We start from the raw sequence: 22,883 nt of genomic DNA, 5'->3' as shown, positions 1-22,883 counted from the left end.
TTGATTCAAGATTATGGCATTTGCATATTTGTTTCGCGCTTAGTGCTTGGAGTCATTTTATGTTTGAACTGATTTCATATTTGTATTACATTTAGCGCTTGGAGTCATTTTATGTTTGAACTGATTTCATATTTGTATTACGTTTAGCGCTTGGAGTCATTTTATGTTTGAATTCATTTTATATTTGTATTCAGCTTAGAGCTTAGGGTCATTTTATGTTTGAACTTATTACAGACTTCTGAGAGTATTGTTTCAGCACTATTTGTGTAGAACTTTTATATTAAGATTAATATTGTGAATTTGATACCGCGCCTTGCGCAAGGAATCATCCTGTTACCCCTCTGATCATCATATTATATAGACACTGGATTATGAAGCCCTTTGGGCCTGTTCCTAGATGTGAATAGTTGTTTATGTGTGTTTTGTGCAAATGAAACGACATGTCTAGGTGCCATTAGTTTATCTGGCTGTAGATGACACATAATAATAGCCAGTGACTCCTTTTTAGCAGCATTGTTCTTAGAGAACTATTATTTGGATTATATTCTCCTGCAACCTACGGACAAATGCTAAGAGATTATCTCAGCTCCTCTTGAGAACCAGGTGATTAACATAACTTGCTTATTATGAATGTTCCGTGCTGAGTGCGCCTGGGTGGCCCAAAAGTGTCTCTGTACTCATCTGTTGCAATTCTTATTTTATAGAGAAATGCAAGTCCTAAAAAAGCGACCCTACTCTGCAAACAGATCCCCTCGATGGTGCCAGGCTGGAGCTGGCTGTGTAGAGTAGCAGTGTTCTCTCTCTTTTGCTTGTCTCATTCCCCTTCCCTTTTGGGACACCTGCCGGAACTCCTGCATTGAGTACGGTAGTGCAGGGAGGTGTTCAAGGAGGAGAGAGGACAGTTCAGCGCTCCTGTAGACAACCTGATCTTCAGGTGAGTGGCTGCGCCATAGTCTTACACTCTCTGTCACAAGAGAACAAAGGAAATTGCGGTATAAATATTAGGGCCCAGACCACAGAACTTTAGCATACTTCGGAACTCAAGAGGAACCTCTGCCAAGGAGAAGAACTGGAGAGGCTGAAGGAGGAATTCTGCCCCATTGTTGTGTGGATGCTTTGCTGGGTTGGCCTGCAGTGATTGCTTCTGCCAAGGAGAGGACAAAGGACTGGACTTTGCTGTGACTCCTGCTTGTGAAGTTTCTCCAATGGCTTGTGTGTGCTTGCCACCTGTTAAGAAGTCTCAGGGACACAAAAGACTTTCTCAAATCTGTTGGTGCTGCTAGACTCTGCCATTTGTGAGTCCTACCCTTGCCTGAGGTGCCTCCCTCCAGTCAAAGGGATTCAGAAGTTGCTTTTGCAGCTCATCTCTGCAAGAACCAGTGCAAAGTATTGCAAAACCATACCTCCTGGAATCTACGCCAGATGGCGCAAAGCCTCACTGAGTCCCACTGAACAGCTGAAAGCTTCTCAAAACCAATGCTGAACAATGCAAAGCCTCAAGTGCCAGCTTCTCAGAACCGACGCCGGGTGACGCGAAGCCTCGTCGAGTCCCGCCGGTTGACACGAAGCCTCTGAGCACAGCCCTCAGCACCGACAACGGACAGCGCAAAGCCTCGCTAAGCGACACATCACCTCCGGTGCACAACACATCGTACTTGGACACCAAATCTACTAAAACGCCATGGACACACTAGGAAACCAACACATCACCTCCCCGCACAGCATGGAACAGACACCACACCTTCCCTGCGCATAAGGAACTGACGGATCAACTACCCTGTGGCTGTTTTTGTTTATGATTTTGACGCAACCCAGGTACTTTGTGTTGAAAGTGTTGCATCTATAGTTTGCTATGGATACTAACTATTTTGACCTTTTAAAAGTCATATTTTCATAACTATATGTTGTATTTATTTCATTTTGTTCTTGTTTGGTTTAGATAAAGTTGGCTTATTTTTCTAAACTGGTGTGGTGTCCATTTGTAGTGTTTTCACTGTGTTACTGTATGTTTTCACAAATACTTTGCACACTGGCTCTAAGATAAACCTGTCTGCTCCAGCCAAGCTGCCAAGGGGGTGAGCAGGGGTTATTTTAGAAGTGTATCCCTCTTACCCTGACTAGGAAGAAGGGTTATTTCTTGGACAAAGGTACCTACCGCTGCCAACTAAAGACCCCCATTTCTAACATTGGTTGTCAGCGGTGAGGATAGGACCTGCGTTTGCACAGTACCACAGTGACTCATGTTTGCACTACAAACTCTGCACTTAGACCAGTGAGTGACCACATACTGTTTTTTTTCTTTTGCTTTTTTGTTCTTGGGAGTTTTTGCAAACTTGCAACCATCATGTCTCAACCTGGGGAAAGATGTCTTCAAGAGCAGGCAGTAGGCGTTCTCGTAGAGGCCTGTCCCCAGAAGAGCTGGCGGACAGGGATCATGAGTTGGAGGTTATTAGGCTCCAGATAAAGCAAATGGAAATGGAGCTGGAAGCATGAGGGTGGAGTCCAGCTCAGATGGTGGCAGCACAAATGTGAAGTTTAGTGCTGAGAAATAAGTACGTACACCCAGAGATGTAGCGCCTGACTTGAAGGAGGGGGTTGACACAAACCAGGGGGTTCAAGGATATGAGGTCGCTCCAGTGGTGCCCAGTGCCCCTTATGTTGATTGCACGTCATAGTAAGAGGTAGTGCGATCTGCACCTCGATAACAGCTTGGCATACCTGAAGACACACCACGGACACTTGAAGTTGAGGCAACAATGGAACAATGGTATAAAGCGGGGAAGCACGCCTTCCCTAAGACCTACTGTTCACTGACATTGATGAACTAACATAATGCAATCTTTAAAAAAAAATATATATATCAATTTTATTGATGGCTATAAACTGACATTAAGCAAATTTTTAAATTTTATAAAGCTCCATAAAATGAACCTTTAGCAATTTTTAACAATGTTCTACTTATTTTGTTAAGGTTTTAATTCATCATGTACAAATTAGAAAAATTACCTACCTTACCTTATGTTGATTGGAGAACTGGCACATGGATTCATAGTCCTAATAGTGGGAGGGACGCTCTACTGACTCTAGATGAGAGGTGCAGGGAGAATGGTTCACCCATGGTTGAAATCCTGGTACGTGGGTGTGGAGACAACCCAGAAGAGTGTGGGTTGGATGACAGAAACCGTAAGACACTGTCTTGACAGTCTCAGAAGGGTGATGCGAGGTACGTTTGCAAGGCATTGGATGGTGAGATGAAGGGTAGCATGGTTAAGATTTGTATGGGGCTGTGTGACTCAATTGCTGGAGAGCATATTTTGAGTCCCTGTTTTCCAGAGCTATGCCAATACCAGGTGGAGTGGGAGTTCTTTGATCCCAGTGAGCTTGCACTGGAGGCAGACCTTCTGGTGGATTCCAGAGGGTCTGATTACGCTTTTGAGAGTGATCCTGAAGGAGGTGGCTCATGTTTTCCCCAACCAGGTGAGGTAGGGGAGGTTTCGAGTAAGTCAGAAAGGTCCAAGTGTAGTGGGATGGGTGAGAAGCCCCATATCCTGTCTCTGAGTATAGGGAGTGAGGGTGGGCTGACTCCCAAGGTGTCCGAGACCCAGTCCCAGGGCCTGGTTGGCTCCATGAGTGAACACCAGGAGGGGAACCTAGTATGTACCGGGAGGCCATTCCCTGAGGGGGACCCCAAAGTGTCCAGTGAGCTGTAGGAGACTGCTGGAATGAGCGTTCCACCAGTTCTCGTGTCTGATGGCACCATTCCAGTTGGGAGGATGTGGTGTCCATTTGTAGTGTTTTCACTGTGTTACTGTATGTTTGCACAACTGCTTTACACACTGCCTCTGAGATAAGCCTGTCTGCTCTTGTCATGCTACCAAGGGGGGAGCAGGGGTTATTTTAGAAGTGTATCCCTCTTACTCTGACTAGGAAGAAATGTCCCTACTAGGACTAGGTACTTACCTCTGCCAACTAGAGACCCCCATTTCTAACAGTGACCATTGAGTAAAATCACTGGAGTAGGATAATGGGGTATTAACAATATTGGACCCTATCTGCGGAATAGCTAATGACCCAGTATTAGGTATTTTCTGGATAACATTTGCCACTATGGAAACCGGTAGAGGAGGTGCTATAGGTGCTTTTGGGGTGATCCGCACCAGAGGGAGTATTTGTTGCTGGGGCAATGGAGGTGCAGGTTAGTGGGCCATATTATACGGAGCTGGTTTATCCAAAAGGTCTGTGAGGAAGGGGTCTTTCTTATTTTGGCCCGTTTTCTCGATTTGCAATACAAAACATTTATCTGTCTTCATTTTAAGTTCCCGATCTATTTGTTCTAAGTTTTCCTGTTTTCTCCTAGAATCGTATCCAGATGGTTTCGCTTATTCCAGCATTTTCAGTTGTTTCTCCTTATCTATTTTTTCCTTCATTGCTAATGTGAGTGCATACGTTTTCCATATTTTAAAAACTTCCAACATTGCAGGGCATATTTTTCTTTGCATTTAGCATTCTTGTAAGTATTGCAATTTTGCAAGATCAAAAGTGCTATTACGATGGAACTGTAATTCCTCATTCTCTTATACTCTTATACTTGGGCCATAGTTTGTTATGCACATTGAAGGACAGTCCTTTCTTTACCATTATTATCCAACCTGGGCTATCTTCAAATAAAATGGGGACTTCTTCGCCTAATCTATTCCCTGAATTTATACAACAACAACACTTTGAAATGCATTTCTTCATTTTAGTATAATTAATACCCATATCTGTCGACAATTCAAACCAATACTTATACCAATACTAATACCAATATGACTATGACCTGTTAATATCGAAAGCATAAATTCCAATACCAATACCAAAAGTTCCAATACCAATACAACGGAACAATCCCACCATTTGTTTTCAATCTGTTAATGATGTCTGGCCACTGGTCTTTAGAAAAAATGCTTACTCCAAAAGCATCAGTCCAGGGACGTCAGCCAGGGAAATCTTGTTGTCAGGAGGCCTGTTTGGGACTTCAGATGGCAGATCCTTGAGAAAATCAGTCTCCTCAAATTGCAGGGCACCACAAGATCTACGGGTCCCAGGTCGCCCCTCCATGACTATAGTCTTTAAACTTGTTGGATTTCGCTTGGCGAGGCCCTCTTCGTGGTAGCCAATTGTGGAAATTGCTCTCTTTTAGTCTCCGCTTTGAAAACAAAGAAGTCAGTAGTCAGAGGTCTGCCAAAGTAACTAGTATTTGATAGTATTGCGTCGATGCACATTATCACAATGCTAGGATGGCTATGACAAGAGTGGACATCGTATAAAAATCTGCAAAGGTATTTATACATGTTGCAAGGCCTCAATATGTGCAAAATATTTACAGAAGGTACAGTCCCTTACTATGTAACAAGGTTAAGGTGTGTTTGAGACTCTCAAATCCTGACAGACAACTGAACAAATGAGCATAAACATTATCAGTGGACTTTGCTGGTAAAATTATCAGTGGACATTGCTGGTTTCTTCATACATTGGCATACAATCGAACAAACAGGTATAAACGTTACAAGTGGATATTGCTTGTTCCTTCACATATATTGACAGACAATCGAACAATCAAGTATATACATTGCAAGTGAATCCTAGATTAGCCTCAGACAAGCAAAGAGCAGATAAGCCAACACAAGGTGTGTAAAGACACAAGCAAAACAATTCGGTTTGTGCTGACTTGACACACGTCAGAAGGCACCAAAGTTTGTGGATCAACATTGCAGTAAAGAACAAATGAAAGAACTGATTTTCAAATTAAAAAATACAATATTTTTTTCACACTCGTTATACCCTTGTCCTACTACCCTCTCTAACTATATTGACCACTTGGGGGTATGCCTATGCCTATATTGCATACCACAACCTATTAAAAAATCATAATTTTTAGTAGAAGTTGGCCACTAACCAAACTAGTTCGCTTCACTCCATAATTCTCTTACCTGAATAAATGAAGCGGTGGCTGCCACCTTTCTGAATCTTCCAAAACCTTTCTGCAGGGTTTCCCAAGGTGTCTTCTTAATGGTAGTGGTAGTAGTAGCAGGCTAGCGCACTAACAGGGAAGCCATCACAAGCAAGGTCCCACTCCCATCTAGGGGAACTCCAATTGAAGGATTAATCAAAAGGATTATCCATCACAGGCAAATAGATGTAAAGAAAAAAACAGAGTAAGTGGGTCATTTATTTATATCACAACTTATCAAAGACTGAGACTAGACTACCATCATGACAAAAAGAGCTTCTATAAAAAAAAACTAGCAGTAGTAACTTCTTCTGAGCAATGGGTCCCTAGTATTTAATTTTTTTAAACAATATTTACGAAAACCTCAAGTCAGGAGAAGTGTACCCAGGACAAGGTTGAATGTTTACGCAACACAAGTCCTAAATGACTATGGTGATGAATTATGTTATATATGTAAATTATGGATCCCTTTTATGTATGAATGTGTAAGTGGGGCTGTTGTGCGCTATTGATCAGGTAATAGAAGATTCTGCAGTGAGTCGGTGTCGATTTCATCCCATCTGCCCCACCAAGTGTGTGATCCATTTATGGTGGAAATTCATAAGTCACACCTCAATATATATCACACAGACTGGGGGAAGAGGGTTAGGGATTTGATGAATGGATGGAAATGGGTATTTGGGGAACTGGATGACAAAGCCAAACAACAGATAACAACAATATTCCTCAGGTAGATGAACAGCACATCATCAGCATCAAATCTGTTATGGAAGGAAATGAAGGAATGACAGTTCAATTAAATGCATTGCAAACAGTCCTTCAGCCTCAGAGACCCATGTTAATATATATCTGAATGTTCTGTCATCCAGGTTTCAAAAATACAAATTTATGGAGCTGTGAACTCACACAGTTCTGAGTTATTATGATTGTTGAAAGGGAAATTATACTGTATAAAAATCCCAAATTGTCGTGTGCATTTGCATTCTTCTTGCAATGTTCGTCTTCTTGGGTGCCTGACTGTAGCAATCCGATAAGATAAGCAGGAGTGTTATGGAGCTTTCGCCTTTCATGCAGGAGAAGAGAAGGCCTGTGGATTGTAAAACAGAATCCATATTATGGAGTCAAGGAGAAAGGCAGATGGTAAGCTCATGAGAAGTGTAGGAAGAGCAAGAGCATAGGCTGCCACAATCATTCATCATGACTCATGTGCAATTACCTGATACAGCCAATCCCAGACAAGAAACAGTTACCGGTCTGATCAATCTCACAACTGTCATTATAACATTTAGCCGAGTGCGTACATCATGTGATGATGTGACATCACATGTCTGCCTCAAGTTACAACAGCCCCCGAACACAGCCACATAATGGAGGAGTTTCACATTTGAGCCTGCACACACACTACTCAGCAGTATTTCCCCAAATCAGCGCACCTCTCTCCAGTTCACAGAGCTGAGTAGGCCTCTTAGAGTCAGTATCATGTTGGTTTCCCTTTGAGTCAATAACTTTATTCTTCTAGCTACTGAGGTGATCCCGCACTGAGTCCTGACTGTGAGTAACAAATCAGTTCAATTTTTTCCTGACCCAAATGAGATTGAAAGCGATAATAAGAAGCAAAAAAGGAATTTGAGCATTTTGTGTAGATTTGTATTTGTTAGCTAAACTGACTGGGCTGGTCACTGAAGAGCCAGAAAAAAGGAAAGCAAGGACTGGACCATGCAAGTAAATCTAGCTAACTGGGAAAGGTCCAATCCCTTTCAGGCTAAATCACCCGCCTGCTCTCAAACATTGCAATTCATCAAAATCAAGTTTACAAATTAGATGAACACCTTCTATTACTGTCTGTCACCACTTGAATCATCAATAATCACTCACAATCACCTTGGTACACAAGTGTATCTCCTCTTTTGTTGGAAGCAACACATTGGAAGTCTTGTAAATCTAATTATCTTTATTGGGGCAGCCCTGCTAGGGAAGGAAAAAAAGAAGGACAGGCATGGGACGTAGGCGTGCATTGTCTCCAATGTCATTGAAGGGGATGGGGTGACTTTTTATCTGCACACTGGTCCAACTTCATTCTGGCCATACATGTGTCTAAATGGTGGGATTGCATAAGTCGGACATAAACAAAATATATAATGTTCCTGTAGCTATGTCCATTTTTTAGAAAATTCCATGGTGGCCTACTCAGTCATGAAAGTAGAGTTCGTCCTCAAACTTATCTGGTTTGCCCAAACGCTGGTCAGCTAACACACTTGAGTTTGACCAATTGCCCTCATCCTCCAGAGATGTTTAAGGAACAATATAATTGTGTGGTATGAAGTCTTGGCTCATTTTAATCATGGTCAATCTCTCCACGTTTTGAGGTGAAAGACTGGCCCTTCGCACTATGACAACGGAGCCAGCTTCAATGAACACACACTCAACAGATACCCTGGCTACCAGAAAAGCCAGATACTTTATTGCCAGCCTGCTGAGCTGTGGCCATTGGCAGATCTTCCCAAACAAATAGACCAATGGACTTTAATCCACGTAGATCGCTTTTGGGTGATCCAGATGGTCCGGGAACACCCTCAGAATGGCAATTGGTGCTGACAATTGCTCAACTTAGTTTGGCTTTGCGTCGGCACTTGAATTAAGCCCTGCCACTTGAAACCAAGGCATTGCAGAGGTTGGGTCCTATTCTCCTGTTGTCGTTGTTGCTGCCTGTGTTCTTGTTGTTGGTGTTGGCTTCTATGAGACAACAGCACTGTCCTCTCCAGAGGTTGAAGGCTGCATGCCAGAACTTCTGTCTGGGACTCTAAATTTCAGCCGTTCTTCTTTCAGGTCTCTCATTTGATCAACAATCCACGTCTTGTATAGTGAAACATCCACGTCTGAAAACGGAAAAAAAGTGGTCAGTATTGTTTTGAACCGTGGATCAAGTATTGTGGCAAAGATGTACTCTTTGGATGACCCAATGTCTCTTTGCAGTTTAGGATCAAGAACCAATCGAAGGATTAAGCCCTGAACCAAGTCACATGTGTCTCTTTTTTAACTGGTCCTGTAGCAGATGCAACAATGGGATAGCTTGGCTGATCATACTGTCCTCCTTGCTGACTTCTTGTGTGAAAACCTCACAAGGAAGCATCCGTTTCAGGCCTTTGACTGGGCCCCAATTGTCCTCCTTCATGATCATGCTTTTCCCAGTTACATACCCACCTCTTTGAATGACACAGTCATTGATCGATTTGTGTTGCCAAAACAGACGTTGCAATATGTAATAGGTCCAGTTCCAACATGTTGACACCTCCTGTATGAGGGTGTTAACTGGTACTCTATTAGCACTCTAAATGATCCTCAACTGTTTCCGAGCTTTGAAAGAATGGCTGAAATGAATGGAGATTCTACTCAAGGTGGTCAACAGGTTGCTGACTATTTCTTCTTTTTTGAGAAAGCCCTGTATAATCAGGTTGTTGCAATGCGCCTGTAAAAAAATATCAATCTGCTATGGCCTTATCTATATTACTGTCGTTATCGGTAACAGCAAATTCAATTCTGAGACCTCTGGGTAGCAGCCATTCAAACAACTTGCTGTCAACGTCTTCCAAGATGTGTGCAGCTGCATGGGATCCCTCCATGGTGAACATGGCTACTGTTGAACACCCTCAAAATCTTCTTCAGCTCGGCGGCCTGTAAACAGCTGTTGTCTAGCCCCCACAAAAGAGATCTAGGGTTTAGTGATACTCAGGTAATCAGCTGCCTGACAAATGGTCGACATATCTTTCAGCAGGTAGATAGTGTAAATAGCACTCTGTCGCAAAGCTTTTCCAACCAATTGCAGCACATCTTGATGGAGCACTGGAACAGCAACTCTGGCAAAATAGGTCTGGCTGGGAACCTTCTGTTTCAGGAAGATTGCCACCACAAATTATAAATATCCCTCTCCTTTCACAAAAGAAAAAGCAAGGAGAACCAGTGCTAACATTTCAGCCAGCTTCCTGTTAGCTGGTTGCATTCGCAGATCCCCTCCTACCTAAACATGCACATAATAGTAGCCTGGATTTTTTTCTTTTCTGGTGCCACTGACGCATTCAACTTCCAGAGAGAATCAGAGGTGGTGGACTCAATGTGCGTCTTGGGGCAGCCACTGTATGCGGTGGTGTCTCCATTTGAGTCTTGTGCTATTTTGAAATTGCTGATGTGGGTGATGCTGGTGCACTGCTAAAGGAAAGGTCTGCTTTGTGTAAAACTGTTACCCTCTTCTTCTTCATCACCTCCCTCTGTGATCCAAGCTGATTCCTCTCCCTCATCACCCCCACCACCTGCAGCAAGTTCTTTAAGGTGCTCCTCGCACCAGATTGCATGATGTGTTTTCATATGGGTCATGATTACCTCTCTGCAGTGTGTACTTCAACTCAGGTAGTTGTGGACTCAGGTCTCAACAGGGGCCTTACAAATATCGAAGCAGTCAGTGGTTGTGGCACCAATGCCACATCCCTTGAAGAGGGCTGAATGGGAGGGGTAATGTTAGTTTCTTCTGAGCCAGCTTCCATGACAATAACTGGCTTGTACTCCTCACCCCCTTCCATAAGGGCTTGCAGGAACCTTCCTTTTCCCTTGTCTCACAAGGCAGGTCTTGGACTCAGCTGGGGTCCAATCGATGTCCAGATCATCGGAAGAGTGGCTTGCAGAAGATGTTGGAGTACCCTTTCTTTATCTTGTTGAATATTGGGAAGGAAGTCAATGGTCCAGCAGGAAGCTCAATCTCTTGTTCTGCTCCTACTTCAGGCTACTACTAGCTGAGGCTCCTGTTGTCCATTTCGCTCAGTTTCCTGTGATGATTGGTTACTAGTTTGGAGCTGAGACAAATCAAATTCAGATTCACTGCTTGTTGCCATTATTGCAGGGGCTGCCTTGTTGAAAGACAAGAACTTGGGCTTAGGTTTGGGTGGTGCCATCATTGATGAGGGAGTGCTGCTCTTTGCTTGCGGCTCAGAGGACCATGCGAAAGGCACACAAACTGTCTTGAAAAAGACGGGGGTTGGCAAGCCAGTGGTGACAATCTCCTTCTTCTTCTCTTCACTGGCCACTTTCTTGGTAGAACCATTCTTTAGGGCCATCTTCAAGCTCTGTTAGTTGGCACTTAGTTGCACAAGCGGAAGAGAGGAGGACTCACATGTTGTGGTCACATCCCTTTGTGCTGGCCTTCTATATGGCGGTATTGTGGGTGATGTCTCTTGTACACCTAAAAGCAAACAAGTTAGAAAAACATTTAGTAAAATATGGCATTTTTGCAGTTTGAAATATTCATAGTACATGCAATATAATTTAGCGTGGTTACTTATTATCCTAAATAATTAACAACAATAGTGTATCCATTCCAAAGTCAAACCACACCATCATAACATAATAGTTCAATCAGGATAACAACATACAGATGTAACGGTTTGCTTTATGCTCATCTAAGGGGAGACACAAGTGTCAGGCAGAGAGGTGCAGGGAAAAATTGAATAATCCTTAATAAATGAATGCGGGTATTTTCCTATTGCAGGCAAAGGGGGTCCAGGGGTAAATTGAATAATCCTTAAACAATAAATGCCGATGTGTGCCTATGGGTCAAGTGCACGAGGTGGCTGCTCACCACATTGTTAACCAACACAACAAGCAAGAAGACATTGCCACAGCAAAGAACACATGCAGGCCTATGGCAAAAGCACACTGGCTAGCAACACAAAATGGCCACCAGACCCATCGTCAAATGACAAAAACAAGCAAGCAGGCATGGACATCAAAGAATACATGCATGCATATGGCAAAATCACACTGGCTAGCTACACAAAATGGCCACTGGCCACATGATCAAACAACACACAAGGAGGCATGGACAACAAAAAACGCATGCGGCCTATGACAAAAGAACACTGACTGACTATGGAGAACAAAGACAAATGGTGGCTTATGACAAACACACACACACTGGCCAACCAAAGGGGGCATGGTAACAATGAGGAAAATGCTACCATTCATTCAGCAATGCCAAAAATAAAAACTAAATGAGATATGAAAATTTTACAACAACACAAGTCTTGCCAAGGCATCAAATATTACCCCACCAAAATACGTTTTGCTGAAAAAACGTGAAATACAAAAAAACATAAAGTTTATTCATTCCAATGCCATCCCTGGCCTAAATGATGTTTTAAAACAACATATACCACAGAAACAGTTGTTTCATATGCCCAATGACTACTACTGGCTGGATGGTCTGTGGGCAAACTAGGCACCATAGTAAAAATAAAGGAATTGTGCAAATTTAACAAACATGGAGAAAAAGTACTGAATTATGCAACCTGTTTCCCTTACAAAAGATACAAAAATAAAATGCTTAAAAATAATGAGGCTCCTACTGAAACTCCAGGCCACCCACCCCAACCACAATCAAATTTTGAAATTGAATAAAAGTGCACAGAAATACTGGTGCATGCCCTCTATCAAATAAACAACCCCCTTATAGAAGGGTTTTTTAACTTACTTGTTGTATCACATAAACAAAGTCCTTAAAATCCAATGGGCTATATGCAGCAGGAATTTCAGACGAAGAGAGTGATCTAGGAGATGTACAAAGCACTGAGAGGAGCATGCTGAACAGGTTGAGGAAGTTGGAGTCTCTGGGGCACTTATTTCTTGTTGACAAAACAAAGTTCAATAAAATTCTTTTCTTACTAAAAAAATCCTGATATGTCTTTTTGAGTACATTTAGCGACTTCTCGAGTAGGGAATCTGCTTGAGAAGCAGCTGCAGCGCTTGCACTTGCCAGCATCACATACATGGCACCTGAAGGATTCGTGGCGACCAGGAGGGGCGTGTGCTAGAGGACGGCAAATCTTGTTTTGCGCGCTAAATCAACTCTTGCGCGTGACAACAGAATATAATTCTGCCACACGCTGGAAGGCGGAATTTAGCTGGAACTCTGCATTACACGCATTGCACAGAGTTAGCGATCTCCACCAAGTCGAATTATAGTTCTGCCCAGGCCAACTTGTGAGTTGCCTCAGTTGCATCTGTTAAATGTGTGCTATGTGTATTACAAGCATAGATCACATTTGTCGCCAAAGCTTTTCTTAGCTTGTCAGACTCAGTAGGGGGCAAATGTGTCCCTTGCAGTAAGGCTATGTCTGGTTCTTTGAAATTATGCAGGAAGGGGTTTTTGTGCATGCAGTAAAGTGTGATGTCATTCACATGAAGTGACATTGGTAGAAGGTCTTTGGAGCACATGCTAGTAATCAGACCACATGATAAGATCCATTGGTCTATTGTGTGTACATCATGTTATGGTGATTACTCATAGAGAAGTGGGATACGATTAGTGAGCCTGGTCGTTATGCACTACACAGGGTGTAGGAAAAGGAGGTGGAGAGGACAGAAAATGGATTCTTCTGTGATTTCCATCGAGGAGAACGAGAAGACTAGGTGGCTTATCAAGATCCTTCATAGATATTCACTTATAGATAACAATACTGTGTCTGTATTATCCTGATCTTTATAGGAATTTAAACCTAAGGTTCTCTTTATGCAGAATGGCAACCCTCTATCTTCAGCCAACCCATTGGTCAACTGGGGCGTGATAAAGCTAGTGTATTTTATTATGACATGCTAAAAAATGTGTATGTTATGGTGACTACATACACATTTAACAATTATCTGGGACTGTATTGCATTACCAATCATATTTCAAGTAATTAGCAGTTTCACACACATAACTATTCTGGCTCCATTATAATATTTAAATACAAATATAAGTAAAGAATTTAAAAAACATACACATTCAGTGTGTATGTCCACTATTACCAGAAACATTGAATGAAACAGACCCAACCCATAGATTATGACTTCAGGGGTGTTCTTGGTTCTATGTGTTTGAGTCTCCAGTGTTATTTCTTTATCAGCCCAGTGTCTTATGACAGATTCTAATAATTCTCTCTCGTCTTGTAGGTCATCATGGAGAATTTTGCATCACACAGAACTGCTAGGTCTTCTGTGCATCGAGTTTCTTGGTGTGATGTGTCTTTTTTAGAGTCACCCAGCTATTAAAGAAATGTCTCTACGTTTCCTATTCATATTATTCTTCATATCTTCTGTTCTTCATAATCAGCTTTGTGGCTGAAACTGTTATCTTTGATTCTAATTCTTAGGCTGCAGGCATAGAAATCTCCTGAGGTATTAGTTTTTCTCTTGTGAGAAGTCCACAGAAATGAAAATCTTGTAGTTTTAATATATCAATGGAACTTTATGTTTCTTTGCTAGTGTCATGAGGATCTGTCAATCAATCAATCAGGATTTATTTGGCACAGCTAATCATCCAATAGGGAATCCAGACGCAGGCATGTCCCAGAGGCTCATGCGAACAGACAGGTCTTTAGCGCCCTTCGGAATTCTGGAAGATGGGTAATGTTGCAGCGCTGCATTAGGCACTCTGTTCCAGGTCTTTGCTGCAAAGTAGGGAAAGGTATGTCCTCCATTTCTGCTTCCGTGGATGCAGGGGCCGTGGGCAAGTGATAGGGATGAGGAGCGTAAACTTCTCTATAGTAGGTGGAAGTTCAGGCCGTGGTTAGTGTAGGTGGATCCTTGGTTGTGTAGAGCCTTGTGTGTGTGGGTCAGCAGCTTGAATTGGCACCTCTTCTGTATGGGGAGCCAGTGAAGTTGTCTGAGGTGGGGTGTAATGTGGGTACTTCGGGGGAGTTTTAGGATGAGCCTGGTTGCAGCGTTTTGTATGGTCTGAAGTCTCTGTAGGAGATGTGTGGTGTTTCATAGGTAGAGAGTGTTGCCACAGTCCGGCCGGCTAGTGATGAGGACCTATGACACTGTGGGTCTCGTGTGCAGGGGTAGCCATTTGATGATTTTCCATAGCATGCGCAGAGTATGAAGTAGACAGAGGTGCCAGCATTGATCTGTGATTTCATGGTGGTTTGTTATGAATAATTATTCCAAGTATTCTGGCGTGGTTGGTGAGTATGGGTGCAGGTCCCAGGTCTTGGGGCCACTGGGAGTCATTCCAGTGGATGCTGTTGTTGCCGGAGATTTGTGCGCTCTCAGGAATTCTAGTAACTGGTAGAATCCAAATTGTAACAGTTGTGGGAGGAGAAAAGACAAAAAAATAAAACATCTCCATTTGCTACATTCCTTCTGTCTTCAGTCATATTGATTAATTGTAATTAGGGTTCCCGGTTTTATGGTATTTATTTTTTTCACTTTTCCATCTGTATTTATCCATATTTATTTTTTGCAAATTTTTTCTGTGCTTATCCATATTTATTTTGGGTTTCGTGAAAAAATGGAGCTGAAACTAATATATTATCACATGTATTTAACCGATAAATGTTCACTCATGCTTAAATGCCTGAGAGATTTTAATGATATGAAAATCCACAGACAATAAATAATCAATGCACTTATATGAAAACATGTGCATATCAGCATCAACCTTGTGCATATCTACTGCTGTTGAAGCAACTTTACAAACATTCCTTTTGTTTTTTTAACACCCTTGCCTGTCAATCCATACAGCTATACGCTTGGCAGCCATGACTGATAGCATTTAGAATCACTCAAAAAACAACCCAATTTCCGTTTTTATCCATATTTAAAAATAAATACAGACAGAAAAATACATGGGGTTCTGTCTGTAATTATCTGTAAAATTCAGTAAAAACGGAAAACAGGGAACCTTAATTGTAATATAAGTGATAACTCTTGTTATCGCATATATGGTAATTATCATGACTGTACTGCTGAATATTGACACCAACATATTGTGGTACAAGGATGTTGAGGACAGATATTGAGGGTCAAAATATCAAAAGGTAAGTGCATATAGGGAAGTATAGATTTACTATTCCCAACTCCACATCCACGTACCTTGAAGAGATACGTACTGCATAGGTACATATATCTGGGGTTATGTATAGAATATTTAGACTTACTTAACAGTTCATATTTTATTTTCGATATGTTGTTCTCCACATTGTGTCCCATCAATATTGTGGTTTCCATATCAGGGGGCACACCATTTCAAGCTGTGAGATAAGCTTCACAGTCCGCGCATACCTGAAACCCGATTTTACCAAGACAAAAATGCCTGATAAAAAACGGGAGATGAGGATTTTGGTGCAGTAAGCACCACAATTCACATGTGATGCCTCATTTTAAGAACAATTGGCTATGAATAAAAAGACAAGTGGTGTGATTCCAATGATATTTTCAGTGTGCACTCAGTAACAACAGTGATAGGGCATCTCTTAGAAGTTCAGTGGTACCATACATTTAGAGTTAAGCAGAGTAACTTCAAACTATGGGGCATATCAGCAACAGACGGCGATAAATATCGCAAAGCGCGCTTAGCGCTTTTATATTTATCGCTGCCTATCGCTGTAATTTATCGCCTGGATAACGCGTTATTAACAACGCGTTACTCCAGGGCGATAAATTTTACATCAAAAGTGGCGTTATGCGGGAATATCGCAGGTAAACCAGCGATATTCCCGCAGCGATAGAAGAAACCTTGATGATAGGGAGATGTGGATTCAGCCACTGAATCCACCTCTCATGTCATAGATAGGGTAGTCATGTAAATTAGCAGACGTAAAATACCGGCGATAACAGTGGTTAACGCTGTATTTTACGTCGCTAAGGGTGTCCTGGGCCGTATTGTAAATACGGAGCAGGGCAGTTAGTGATAATTTTCCCTTAGTTTTTGCAGGGAACGCCTACTTTGCATCGCATTAGAGATGCAAAGTGAGGCGTGAACTAAACAGGAGCTGATTCAAGGAAACACGCGATAGCGTGTCCTTGTAAATAGTGCGATAAAATTATCGCCGCTTTTCGGCCGAAAACGGCCGCAAAAGCGGCGATAAGTTTTTATCGCCTCGTTGTTAATATGCCCCTAAGTTCTCAACAGTGTTCACGGCATTCCATGTATTCTCTGGCATAACATTTGATATGTAGTTGCACATCTGCATGCAATCCATATGTCATAGACTTTACACCTAGACATTGTGCAAGTCTGATACAGTTTATTAAATCAACAGATTTGTGTGTCGACAGCCATCTTAAGAATGATATTTGACAGCCACCTAGTATGGCTGCCCCGTTCCTGGGAGAATATTGCTCTGGGTGTTTGGAGTTCTCAGAATTCCTCTCTTGGGACTCATTGGCACTGTCTCAATAGGGTCTCAGTCCATAACCCCACAAATAACACTGTGGAGGGAGCAAGATTAATTGGGTATCAAGCAGGGTGGGAATCACTTCCCAATCTGAGGTATGCCAGCAGAAATTGCCTTGCATATCATATTGGTACTGAAGGGTCTCTACTCGCTAATAGAACTGACCATGTTTGTTTTCTAAGCCCCATACTTTGCCATTGAGTCTTGTGGCATAGTTGTTCTTCTTCCTCGAAGCCCTAGACCACTGTATTGCCACAAAGACTCATTGCTGACCAACACACCCACAACAGTCATCTACTGAATATTCTTGTTGTCAGTTCATACTATCTTATCCCAGTCACTCTCCATCCACTGCTCCACCATGGCAACCAGTCAGTCCTCTAGCGGCCAACAACAGATGAAGAAGTCATCAATGGACAACTAATGGCTGCTGCCCTAACATAAAAGTGGTGAGGCAAAGCTAACATACGGGAGAAGGTAGGGTCAATATTAATTTAAAGGACTTAACTGCCGCTGCGGCCACCACCTTGGTACTCCTCTCCCAATGCTGCTGCACACTGCAGAGACTCCCAGGGGCCAATCCAAACACTCCTTTCATGCTAGTAATACTATTTACCAGCATGAGAGCAACGCTCTGATGGCCTGAGAAGGCAGATTTGACGCTCGCTCAGGCACAAGGAGCCTGTTCCTGTTCTCCATCCACCATCCAGCTGCGCAACACAGCTGGGTTGGAGAAATATAAGTGTGCATGTCAGTTTGGCTATCCTAAGACAGCTGGCCAAACCAAAATGCACACTTACAGTGCCGCCACTACTCCTCCTTTCTCCTGCTGATTTGACGCTCATCAGGATAATCCCGTCCCCGTCTCCACCCGAATGCTTAGCTGGCAATGGGTGGGTAAGAAAAATAAAATGATAATACAATGGTTTTATTATCATTTTACTTTTTACCTTTGCCTCTGCTGCCTCTCAGCAGTGGGGCGGCTCTCCTCTGCCATAATGGAGGAGATGCCCCTGTCTACAACTACATGGACAAGGCAGTTTCTCCACAGGACAAAGAGAGCACATTTAGAGAGCAACTGTTATGGATGGCGCCAAGCAGGTTGAAAAACAAGGACCCCCTGCTAATTATATGAGCCCCCAAGGCAGAGAAAATATTTTGTATATATAGACCTTAGGCAGCCTAATAATTTAATTCATTCATACTTATAAATATGATTACAAAGGAGAGCCAAGCAAAGCCAAATAAAAACAATAACTACATTTTATTATGAAAAATAATGTAGTCCATAATGTAGTCCAGGAATACATATATTTTGTTATGGAAATTATTTTCTCACAGTAATGTGCAAAAATTGCAACACTACACAAAGGCGGCTTAGATCATGGCTGATTTTTGGTAGGATCAAGGGGTCTACACACGTTTCGGCAACCCATGCGCCATCTTCAGGAAAGCCACAAATAGAACCACATTTGCCCTGGGGAAGATGAGCTTCCAAATGGTGGGATGATGACCCACAAAGAGGTTGGCATACCTCCACAACAATGGAACGACCGTCAATGGGGCCAAGGATTGGTGTCCATGCATGGTTAAATACACTTCTTAATGTATTTATTTTCTTTTGCTCAGGTTTGTTTAGATGTATATATTTATGCTCCTCATGACAGGGTGTAGCTCAGAAGGTGCAATATCCTCAATGCTCTTATAACGCTACACTCCCTTCGAAAAAGCGTACTCTGTGCGGCAAGCAATGCGTCTAAGGTGGAATAAGAATAATGGCCTCCCTGTCTCCTGGACTGTCACCATCTTTCACCATCTACAAAGATGTTGCATGAGACTATATTGAGGTCTTTAATATAGATCTATGATAATATTGCATCCATTCCCTTGATCTACCATTCCATTGTATGGTACGTGTGCATTTGCTATTCCTAACTCCACCTTAGAGGTTAGAATCAGTGGAATTAAAATTGTGACTATGCTGGCCTTAACATATAGTGATAGGTCCATGCAGTGGATAGGTTAATATTGGATTATGATATTTCGCATACAATTTAAATATACAAGATAGTGTCCCACTTCCGGTACACGGACTACTGAAATTTACAATTCGTAAAGTCAGCACAGGCATTATCACCGCACCAGTTATGTTGTTCCTCCTATTCTCAAATCCACGCTCACTACCACCCATAGGCCAAGCAAACATAATGCTGTGGCCAATGCTTTGTCTTCCTAAACTAGACCAGATGCTTCATACAGGGGCACTAAATGCCTCACTGTATTCCCACATTCAATTTTCAGAAGTTGGTAACTGCCTCAGACTTTGTGAATGATTTTTGAAATACAGGGCTCAACAATAATACCCATCAAAGGTTAGCAGGAGAGCCCTGAGTAGGAGTTTAGAAAATGAACTGTTCTACCATGATTGTTGTAGTAAAGTCCAGATATGTCTTCATGTGAAGGTGTTAGCCTAAGATCACAATGCACCTATAACAGGATATGTAGGAATACGTAAAAGATTGAGGGGCAGATTTATCAAGCAGTTGCGTCACTCTTGGCAAGCGGGTGCAAGGGCGACGCAACTACTAAGTAAGATTTATAAAGGATAAATCAAAAGTAACACAACACAGTGCAAATCGCTGCATTGCTTTACTCTGCACCAGAGAGGTGTTCCATGGCTGGATCGTGGGTGTTCCCACGCACCCACCCATGGAGTTTGATGCATTCTCAGATTTATCATTACTGGCAAATCTGGGAATATGTCAAAATGATACACCTCCTCAGGTGAGGCTTAACAAGGAGAAATATCTTTATTTCTCCTTGTTACTTCCTCTTTCAGTTCCTCTACAAAATAATCCTGACTGCAGCACAGTCACCCTTGCACCACGGAACAAGGGTGCCTACATTGGTGCTAGCCAGCAGTTTGTGTGCCCGCATAAGCAAAGGACAGGAATGCTCTCTATAATGTTAAATACAGCGCTTTCCTGTCCTTTCACTTTCAAGTAGTGCAGTGCAGCAAGATGCTTGCTGCGCTGCGTGAAATTGGATAACTGAGGCCCTGAAGCTATTGCATAACAGTTTTAGTGGCCTACAACAGCCAAAGATACCCAACAAGAATTTAAGAATTTGTATAATATGGGCCCGACCCAAGAGCATGCCTACATCTCCACATAGTCATCAGTTCTGGATTTGTTCAAGATTCATTCTGAAACTCGGTAAATAGTGTTTAAAGAAACTTGTCAGAGACGTTCCCATGAGCCAGTCGTTTGTTACCATAACTGAAGTGGGGTTGTCTCTGGGTATAGCCTACAGCTTAACATTCGAGTAAGGCGACAGAGTATGTTAATGTACCTCCTGCAGGCAGGTATGCATTACTTCCATGTCAGAAGCTTCCTTCTGAGTCGCATTGCAATCTGAAGCATTAGGCATTTATATTAGATTTTATAAGTGTTACGTGGGAGAGAGGAAGAATGAACTACTCTATGAACAGATGGTAATTTGGGAATTAAGAGGCATGTTATGGAAAAAGATGTATTATGTTTTAAAGTGGAAAGGATTTTTTTATTGATTTTAGTGAAATCTGCAAGAGTAAATTTAGTTTGTATACCCCACAACAAGATAAGCTGTTAAAAATGAGTGCAATCCGGGAAATTGAACGTAGGTGTTCTAGTTTCACTGTCCACAGGCAATACCTAAGCAAAAGTTCTTCCTTTAAAAGCCCCTTTTCAATACATCATGAAAATGCTAATCGTTTGAGTCAGAAATAATATGCAATGTAAGATACCCAAAAATATTTTACATAGGTCCTTTGAAAAAATAAAGGTCATTCTTTGATCTTCGCTTTCTGTGATGTGAGTGATCCAACCTGTACTTTGTTAATATCCCTAATAATGAATGTCCATCTTTTGGATAATGTTTTTTCCTATTTCTAAGTACTGTAAATAACGTTTTTGTTAGACTGGGCATCCTTGCCAAGGTTTCCGCTAACTTTATGCCTTCTACCCTCCTGTTTTGCTGACTTCCTGTTGGCTTTAGGACTCTTTGCACTTTACCACTGCGAACCAATGCTAGAGCGCTTGTACTCTCTCCTTTAAACATGGTAGAATTGGCTTATACCCAATTGGCATATTTAATTTACATGTAAGACCCTAGTACAGTGGCACTACCTATGCCCAGGGCCTGTATATTAAATGCTACTAGTGGGCATCTAGCACTGATAGAGCCACCCACTTCATTAGCCCTTAAACATGTCTCAGGCGTGCAATTGCAGCTTGTGTGTGCAGTTTTAAACTACCATGTCGACTTGGCAAAATAAACCTTTTGCCAGGCCCAAATCTTCATTTTACATACATATTAATCACTCCTAGGGTAGGCCCTGGATAGCCCAGAGGGCAGAGTGCTGTGTATTTACAAAGTTGTACATATTATTAAACGTTTTACATGTCCTGGTAATGAAAAACTCTTCCATTTGTTTTTCACTACTGCAAGGCCTGCCTCTACAATAGGATAACATTAGACTTACCTTACTACATTTAATATGATGTAACTTCCAAATGGAGTTAACCAGTTTATTTTGGTGTCATTGAAATTGTGATGAAAAACCATTTCTTATGGTGACGTCTCTGGGTCACATGACTGGGTGTAACTGACAATTGAACTTTGTTGTGTATTCCTCCTAGACAGCCACACACAATAGGGAGCTTAGTTGGACCATCACTGGCAGGATGGGAGAGCATAGCTGAGCACAGTCCTACTTACACTTGAATAGGCTGTGCCCTGCCTTCTCACAAAGGGCTGTATGTCCCCTGTAGTTAGTCTGTATCCAGGGCAGGGTACGCAGGAACCCTTAGCACTTCAAAGCTAAACCTCTAGCAGCTTCTCGTACTTTAAAGGAGATGCCTGGTATAAATATTGGACCGATGCTCTGAAGTACTGCTGCCCTGCTGTGCTGACCTGTGCCTGCTGCATTCTTGCCTGGGTGAGAAGGACTAAACCTGCATCTCTTGAACCCAGAACCCCAGATTGACTCCGAGGGCTAATTGACTAGCCACCTGACTAGAACATCAGGGACAGAAGGCTCCAACAACCTTGAAATCAGTACCTGGACTCCGCCATCTGTGAGTCCTGCCCTGCCAAGGGGTGCCCCCTAGTCCCGGACTCTTAAAAGTGAGCCTGAACATGCTGTGCCAGCCCATCAGTGGATCCAACAGAACCAACACATCTCCTCTGCTGTGCAGCACAATCCATAGCAGAACCAGCGCATCACCACTGCTGCTAGAATACTCCAAGCACAAGGAATCTGTAATACCCTGAGTTTTACATTAATTGTAATTAGCCTAGGTCTTCCTAGCTGCTCAGCCAGAGTGAGAGATGGTAACGGAATGATGGTGTGACTGTGATGAATGGAATGCCTGGGTGCCTGTGTGGATGAGTGATGACAGTTGGAGATGGGCTGAGCAGCTAGGCAGGCTGCTCCTGGTGGGGCTGTAATGGGGGCTGTAATAGGCTAAGTAGGAGCTGGTGTAGGAGCTGGTACATGGCAGAACCAAGTCTGATGTTACCTGGAACTGGAACTAATAAAGAAGACTTAGAAACCTACAACATGGCTACCAGTGTCATCATGTACAGATCACAACGTAATTTTTGGCGACGAGCGGACCTGAACCCAAGCGTACTCAAGGACTGAAAAG

Source organism: Triturus cristatus, chromosome 10 (genome assembly GCF_964204655.1).
Source record: "Triturus cristatus chromosome 10, aTriCri1.1, whole genome shotgun sequence".
Lineage (NCBI taxonomy): Eukaryota > Metazoa > Chordata > Amphibia > Caudata > Salamandridae > Triturus > Triturus cristatus.
Note: the sequence above shows the minus strand (reverse complement) of the source record.